Below are 7979 nucleotides of genomic sequence, written 5' to 3'. Positions count from 1 at the left end.
ACGATCCCTTTGTCCAAACACCAGAAACAATGCTTAGGCAAACATCGTCACGTTCTTCGCCAAATGGTTCAAAAGAAAATTCCCATTCGTCAAAAAAAGAAGATGTTAGTGCAACGTGGAGGTATTTTACCTCTCTTGTTAGGCCCCATACTGAAAGGAGTTCTGGGAACCATGTTGGGAGGACTGGTGGGAGCAAGATAAAAAGACCCTCGGAAGTCCCAAGATCTCAGAATCGACCCCTGACAACCCCATGGAAGGACGAAAACTAGCTTTAGTGCCTTACAAACGATGGATGGAATACCATCGGTGGCAAGAACAACGCACCCCGTATTTACCTCCCAATCCCAATTTGAGCGAGATGTCCCAGTTACAACACGAATTGCAGTCCTTGATGGATCGCCAAGATTTGTCCGAAACAGAAAAATCGCAAAAGTACGGTCAACTCTTGCAACGACTGCAACTCTTTCACCAGAAAGCTTTAGACGAAACAGCTTTACCCACTCTGAAAGATTTTAAGACCTTGATGAAAAGTCCAGCACCATCACCAGTACCAGTACCACCAGTACCCGTGACCAAGACAGAAAAAGGAAAAGAAGAAGAAGAAGAAGGGTTTCAAACTCCACCAGAAAAAGTACGCAAGTTAACAACAGCACCTACCTCCAGAATTGGATGGATTAAAAAGATGATGGCCACCCCTTCTTCATCACAAGAGAAAAAGAAAGTGAAGACAGAAGTGAAACAAGAACCGATATCCCCCGCTCAGACATCCTCCTCCTCCTCTTCAACACCTATTGCCGGTCGCACACGCAAAGCATTGCAATCCAAGAAAGTACCGCAAAAGAAAAAGAGTAGCATCCTCCAAGAGTGGGTGTCTTATTAACACACCAACCAACACAAAAAATAAAAAATGGAAAAAGTCTTAGCCAGCATTTACTACGATCCCTCGCATCCTGCAGGTTACGCAGGAGTTCAAAAATTGTATCGTGCTGCCAAAAGTCGACTGAAAAGTCTCCGTTTACCTCAAGTGCAACGATGGTTACAAGAACAAGCTACCTACACTTTGCACAAACCCATTCGACGCAAGTTTGCCAGAAGTCGCACCCGAGTGGAAGGCATCGATCATTAATGGCAAGCCGATTTAGCCGATGTCTCTCATTTGGCCAGCTACAATCGTGGCTACAAATATTTGTTTTGTGTCATCGACGTCTTTTCCAAATTTGCCTGGGTCGTGCCCTTGACTTCCAAATCGAGCAGCGAGTTAGTGCGAGCCCTGCAACGAGTGTTGAAACAAAGCGGTCGTCACCCTCTTCGATGGCAAACGGACAAAGGCACCGAATTTCTGAACCAAGCTTTCCAAAAAGAATTAAAGAAACGTGACATTCATTTTTTTACCACCGAGAATCCTGAAACCAAAGCCAGCATCGTGGAACGTTTTCAACGCACTTTGAAAGGACGCATGTGGAAATATTTTACGCATCACCACACTCTGAAGTACATCGACATCTTACCGCACCTGGTGCAAGCGTACAACCAATCTTACCATCGAAGCATCGGACGTGCCCCGCAAGACGTGACTCCCGAGAACGAAGTGTTGGTGTTTGAGCGCCTGTTTGGTACTACCCCGACGAGGGCTGACCCCAAGAAAAGTGGAGAGTTAACCGTAGGAGATTGGGTGCGCATTGGCAAAACCAAACGCACTTTTGACAAAGGTTACTTACCTAACTGGACGACCGAATTGTTTCGCGTCACTGGACGAGTGCATGGCCGTCATCCTGCTGTCTATAAATTGGAAGACATGAACGGAGAAGTGCTCAAAGGAACGTTTTATTTGCCCGAGTTACAACGTATCACCAAAAAAGAAGACGACGTGTACGACATCGAAAGCATTCTCGAACGCAGAACCCGTAAAGTGGGCAAACGACGTGTCAAAGAAGTCAAAGTACGTTGGAAAGGATATCCGCCCAATTTCGATTCTTGGATCGACGCTTCGCAAGTCATCGACTATAAAAAGAAGTGACCATCATGCCCTTTCACACATCAGACGTAGCTACGTCGACCACTCCTCCTTCACCCAGTTCTTCTGTGCAAGATTTACAAAAACAACCCTTGTGGGTGTGGTGTGGAGAACGTGTGCCTAAAACGCAAATCGTCTTTTTCTGCCAAATCTTCGTGGTGTATTGTGTCATCGGGGCAGCCATCGCCAATTTGAGTTTGCAACAAGGAGACAAACAATTGTGGACCATTTTATTGAGCAGTTGCATCGGTTACCTGCTTCCCAATCCCTCCCTGAAATTCTCCTCGAACGGGAACCTTGTGTCCAGTGCCAGTGTCAGTCACCACTCCAACCACAATCAGAACCCCATTTTGGGCGGAGACACGCCTCTGACGTCCAGTAATATCCCCTCGGACAGCCACAGAACTCTGGAATTATGAGTCACGAAAACCAATTTTACTTAACCTTACCCAGTGACAGTTCCATGGAGGTGTTTCCCAACAACACGTTGTGCTGTTACACGTCCAAATTACCTCAGGCCATCCCCTTAGATCACGAAGCCCATTGGGAAGTGGCTTTGGTAGAAATGATTCACCCAACACAAATCAAAAACATCACTGAAACTCAAAACACTTTTGGCATCGAAATTTTGGACCCAGCACTGCAGCAAACCATGACGGGCAGTCCTCAACATAACTCACATCTTGCAAAGGAGCTATTACCCCGCAGCAGTGACTCTTCTCCTCCTCTTTTCGTTTATCGCTTTAAAATTAATTCAGGCCATTATTTTAGTGGTCAACATCTGGTGGAGGCCATTGCTGACAAATTCTATGCAACCTTTGACAAAGTTCTGACCACAGCAAAAAAACGTGTCACCATCGAGTACCACAAACTGTCTCACCTTCTACTCATTAAATTTTAAAGTGATGAAAAAAGTATACGTATTAAATTTTGCCCTGGATTGTATGACATTTTGGGTGGAGACCTCAATATGATCACGGATAAGCAGACCAAAAAAATTATTAAAATGGCAGAGACAACGACATGCATTTTGCAAGGTATTTTCGTTTCCCGGTAGAACTGAACCAAGGACTGAATTTGATCTTCGTGTACTCCGATGTGGTGGAGTACAACGTGGTGGGACACACCTCCGTACCATTACTGCGTGTCATTCCTTTCAAAGTAAATTCTGCCACGGTCACTGACGAGGAAGGTGGAAACACTTACCACGTCCACCGCGAATTTGTCCATCCTCACTATTTGCCTGTCAGCAAGTCTTATTTGGACACGGTCAACATTGCTATAAAAGGAGATCTGGGACAAAATATTCCATTCACCAAAAGAAAAGTCACGGTGAAACTCCATTTTCGAAAACGGTTTTCTCACGACTCGTAAGTCATGTATCCAGTGTACCGAGGGGTTGCTCGACAGCGAGGACACGGTTTTGGAGATATGTTAAAATCGGCCTTTCGTTCGGTGGCCCCGGTGTTGAAACCGATGGTGACACGCGGATTGCACGCTTTGAAAGATGCGGCACTGACGCAAGGCAAAGAATTTCTCCAAAATGTCATCATCGACAAACAAAACCCTAAAGAAGCCTTCATGAGGGCAGGCAAAAATGTCTTGCTGCAAACGGGCAAAGACATTTTGGGTCGCCGAGACACACCTATAAATGCCCTGCACGCTACCGAATCAGGCATTCAGCAAGGACAAGGCAGAAAGAGACGACGAAGAAAACACCCTTTCACCAGACTTCAAGCTAGAAAGGCCAAGAAAAGAAGAACCGTTCGAGACTTAGACGTTTTCGATTATTGAGAAAGAACAGAACAAAAAATGATGCACCGCGAGTCTTGCGCCTGTTCCAAGACGGAACTGGATCTGTTTGCCATGCCCCCCACCATGATGACGATGCAAGAATCCCAGTGGGTGGAGTTTCACCCCGTCTCCTCATTGACCGATTCCGCTCCCATCGAGTTTGAAATCAAAGGACAACCCGAAGATTACATCGATCTGAATAGCAATTACTTGTACTTGAAAGTCCAAGTTCTAGATAAAGATGATGGTCCAGTACAAGACACTGAGAATATAGCTCCCGTCAACAATTTCATGCATTCCTTGTTCAGCTCAGTGGATTTGTACTTGAATAACAAACTAGTCAGCAGCAGCATGGATACATACCCTTACCGTGCCTACCTGGAAAATCTCTTGACGTACGGAATAGATGCCAAGGATACTCATCTCAATGCCTGTGTGCTGTGGGAACCTGACGAAGCGAACAAGTTCGAAAAATTGGATGGAAGTAATTCCGGCTTTGAGCAAAGAGAACTCAAAATCATAGATAAGAAGAGTTTAGAACTGATGGATCGTTTGCATTTGGACATGTGGTTGCAAGAGAAATATTTGCTGAACGCGGTGAATGTTCGCTTGAGACTGAATCGCAGCAGTACCTCTTTCCATTTGCAGGCTGATCCTGCTAAGGCTCCTAAAAGCAAAATCGAAGAGGCCAAACTCTACGTACGACGCGTGGAAGTGTTACCCAAAGTGGGTAACGACATCAGTCAGACATTGAGCAGAACGACCGCCAAGTATCTCATACGAAGGGTGGAAGTGAAAACGTTCACCATTCCCGCTAACCATCATTCCATGATCGAAGATCATCTGTTTCAAGGACAGTTACCCAAACGTTTAATCCTTGGTATGGTTGAGAATTCAGCCTTCAACGGAGCCTTCGGTGAAAATCCTTTCAACTTTCAACACTTCAACGTGAAGAAAATCGAAGTCAGTCGCGATGGCAAGACCTTGTGTACCAGACCTTTCGAACCTGACTTTGCCAAGAACAATTACTTGAGATCGTACTTGTCCTTGTACGAAGCCACCGGCCAGTTAGGAACCAACACCAGTCACGGCATTACGTACGAAGATTATGCAGGAGGCTATGCTTTGTGGGTTTTCGATTTCACTCCAGACCAAGGCAGCGACGAGGGACATTTCCACCCTATAAAATCCGGCCAGATTCGTGTGGAACTTCAGTTTGCAGATAAACTGGACAAGACAGTGAACGTCATCCTGTATGCAGAATTCGATAATACGATAGAAATCAACAGTTTGAGAGAAGTCATTCTAGATTACTAGAAACCATGGAAGATTGTTATCCCTCTTTACCTAGTGGAGAAACTTTAAAGATGGAATGTGAGGAGACCGTGGAAAAAGAAGAAGTGATCATGATGAAGTCAAGATGGCCAGAACAAGAAGCCCATTTAGTCTCCTGTTTTGCCAAACACTTGGTCGAAAAAATGACGGAATTGATCAAAAAAAATTGCTATGGATGTCAAAACGATCATCCCAGTCAAATTCAACACGATAAATGCCTAATGTTAAGTCAAGAAGAAAAATTGGACGAGTATCTGGACGAAGCTTGGAGTCTCATCTCGGACAAAGACGTGTTGCACCAGTGGTATAAAGACTTGCGTGAACATTCTTGTCCACCATTAACCACTCAAGAGATCCATCGTATCGAAGCTCTCCTGAATCAGAGTGAGGAAACAGAACGAATAACCGTTCATTCGTCAGACATTTTCAAGCAAAAAGTCAGGATCGAATTGACGACTTATTATTACCTGTGAAGAAGAAGAAAAAAAAACACACACAAATCAATGGATACCTGGGAACTTTATTACCTTTTGAACCACAGTTCGTATACGGCTTCTTGGAATCCTGTCGTCTGTGCTAAAGATGAACTCCCTCATCGCAAACCTAAAGACCATCAAGCTTACGTGATCAACACGGACGACAGTCATCTCCCAGGAACCCACTGGGTAGCCGTCTACTTTCCTCAAGAAGGATGTGTGGAATATTTCGATTCGTACGGATTGCCCCCTTTGGAAGACGATATCATTGACTTTATGAGAAGAAATGCTCAAACCACCCGATTCAATAATGTGAAATTACAAGGCACAGATTCCTTGGTGTGTGGACAGTACTGTGTGTATTTTCTGCATCATCGCAGCCTGGGCTATTCCTTAGAACATTTAGTGACTCATTTTGATCCTCGTTCTTCTTCTAGAAACGATGTGAAAGTAGATCGATGGTTTTGTGACCATTATGCTTATCTTTTGTCTCAAGCTAGGAAACGTAGTGTCCATCAATGGCCTAATGATTTCCAACAGTGGAAATCACAATTTCATTCACAACGTTGTCAGCCCTGTTTAAAGTAGATGGTCAATTGAGAAAAAAAATGTTTGCGATTAGATAAAATTGTTTGATGCTATATTGTTGGATTATTGTTAAAAATGTTAGAGTTGTTGTTTAGTGTTAAGTGATTTTTGAATAAAAAATGTTGTGTTTTGAAAAAAAATGACTTTGTCTTTTGTTTAGCTATAAGAATGTTGGATTGATGCTCTTTGATTTCTTACTATCCCTCTCATGACACTCATTGAACGTTGCGGCTCGAAATCCGTGTGGGGGATGTTTTCCTCCACGTCCGCGCTTTGACTTTAAGAACCGGGGGTTGTTTCCAGTCTAACCATCCATTGTCGACTCATCCTCCTACGAAGATGTGCTCCAAACTAGCTAAACTCAACGAAGCCTACGTGAATTTGCATAGGGTCAGACACAGTCTGATACCGAAGCCAGAAGAAATAGAGAATGTGAGAATGTTAAAAGTCACTGAAGACCTGATAGAAGAGCTCTTCAGAGAAGAAATGAACAGGGAAAAAGAAGAATGGACAGAGAAGTACAGACTTCAGAGACAGCAGCAACAGCAGCAGCAACAGCAGCAGCAGCAGCAGCAGCAGCAACCTGAAGCTGACAGAGGCTTTGTCGATTGTCGTATCGACACCAAAGAGTTCTTCTCTTTCCGAAGAAGCAGACCTATCGCCAGAAAGTCTATCCTTAGAGGACATCGCATTCTTAGAAACTAAAAAAGATTGCCATAGCAAACAAAAAAAACCAGCCCTTTTCAGGGCTACCCCAATACTCTAGAAAAGAAATAACGATCCAGTTGCCAATGTGTGTAGGTAGAGTAGTATGAATATAAACACTAACTCTTTCTTAAAAAATGTGAGGGTATGTGTTTGTGAGTTTGTGTGTTTGTGTTTGTGTTTGTAAGCGCTCAAGTAAGTTGGTATGGATAGTAGATTAAAATGATGTCTTTTTTGGTGTTTGAGGTGTAAATTTGGGGTTAGACTGGATTGCTTTGCGTATGTGGATAGTCTATTGAAGTGATTTATAAAAAAATTTAAAATAGTGATGGGTAGCATAAAAAAGTGAGTGAGTGTTTCTTTTAGGTCCGCGCGTTGTTGGGTTATGATGTAGGTAAGATCAATTTTATGTTTATATGGGGATATTTTCCATCACGTCCGCGCTTTCAGTATAAATTGAAACTCGCTCGGCAGTCTAGCTACCCTTGTTGATTGATCAACACCACCAGAAGAATGAACACCAGAATAGTGAAACTGTTAGAACTCCAGATGCACCTGGAATATGCCAGGCGCATACTAAATGAACTGGCCGCGGAGGCCATTGTCGAAGAAGCAAGAATGAAAGAGGAGGAGGAGGAAAGAAGAAGAAAAGAAGAGGAGGAGAGAAGAAACAAAGAAGAGGAGGAGGAGGAAAAGGAGAGAAGACGAAATTTCAGAATCCCAGAAACCGAAAATTGGGATTCTGAAGCCACATATCCTGCCTCTGCACTCCCAAGAAGAAAGGTGAAAGAAGACTGGGGAAGAAGATGCGTGTGTGGCGCCAGGCCAGGAAGGTGCAACCATTAGATAGGTGCATCTGGAGTTCAAAAAATCAGCCCTTTTCAGGGCTACCCAATACTCTAGAAAAGAAATAACGATCCATTTGCCAATGTGTGTAGGTAGAGTAGAGTGAATATAAATACTAACTCATTTTTTATTGTGTGAGGGTATGTGTTTGTGTTTGTAAGAGCTCAGGTATGTTTGTGTGAATAGTAGATTATGGGTTTATTTATTGTTTCTTAGCGTAT

The sequence above is a fragment of the Sinohyriopsis cumingii genome, chromosome 9, assembly GCF_028554795.1.
Source record: "Sinohyriopsis cumingii isolate HCF-2022 chromosome 9, ASM2855479v2, whole genome shotgun sequence".
In the NCBI taxonomy this organism is placed as follows: Eukaryota; Metazoa; Mollusca; class Bivalvia; order Unionida; family Unionidae; genus Sinohyriopsis; species Sinohyriopsis cumingii.
The sequence above is the reverse complement of the archived record's forward strand: the minus strand, read 5'-3'. Positions refer to the sequence as shown.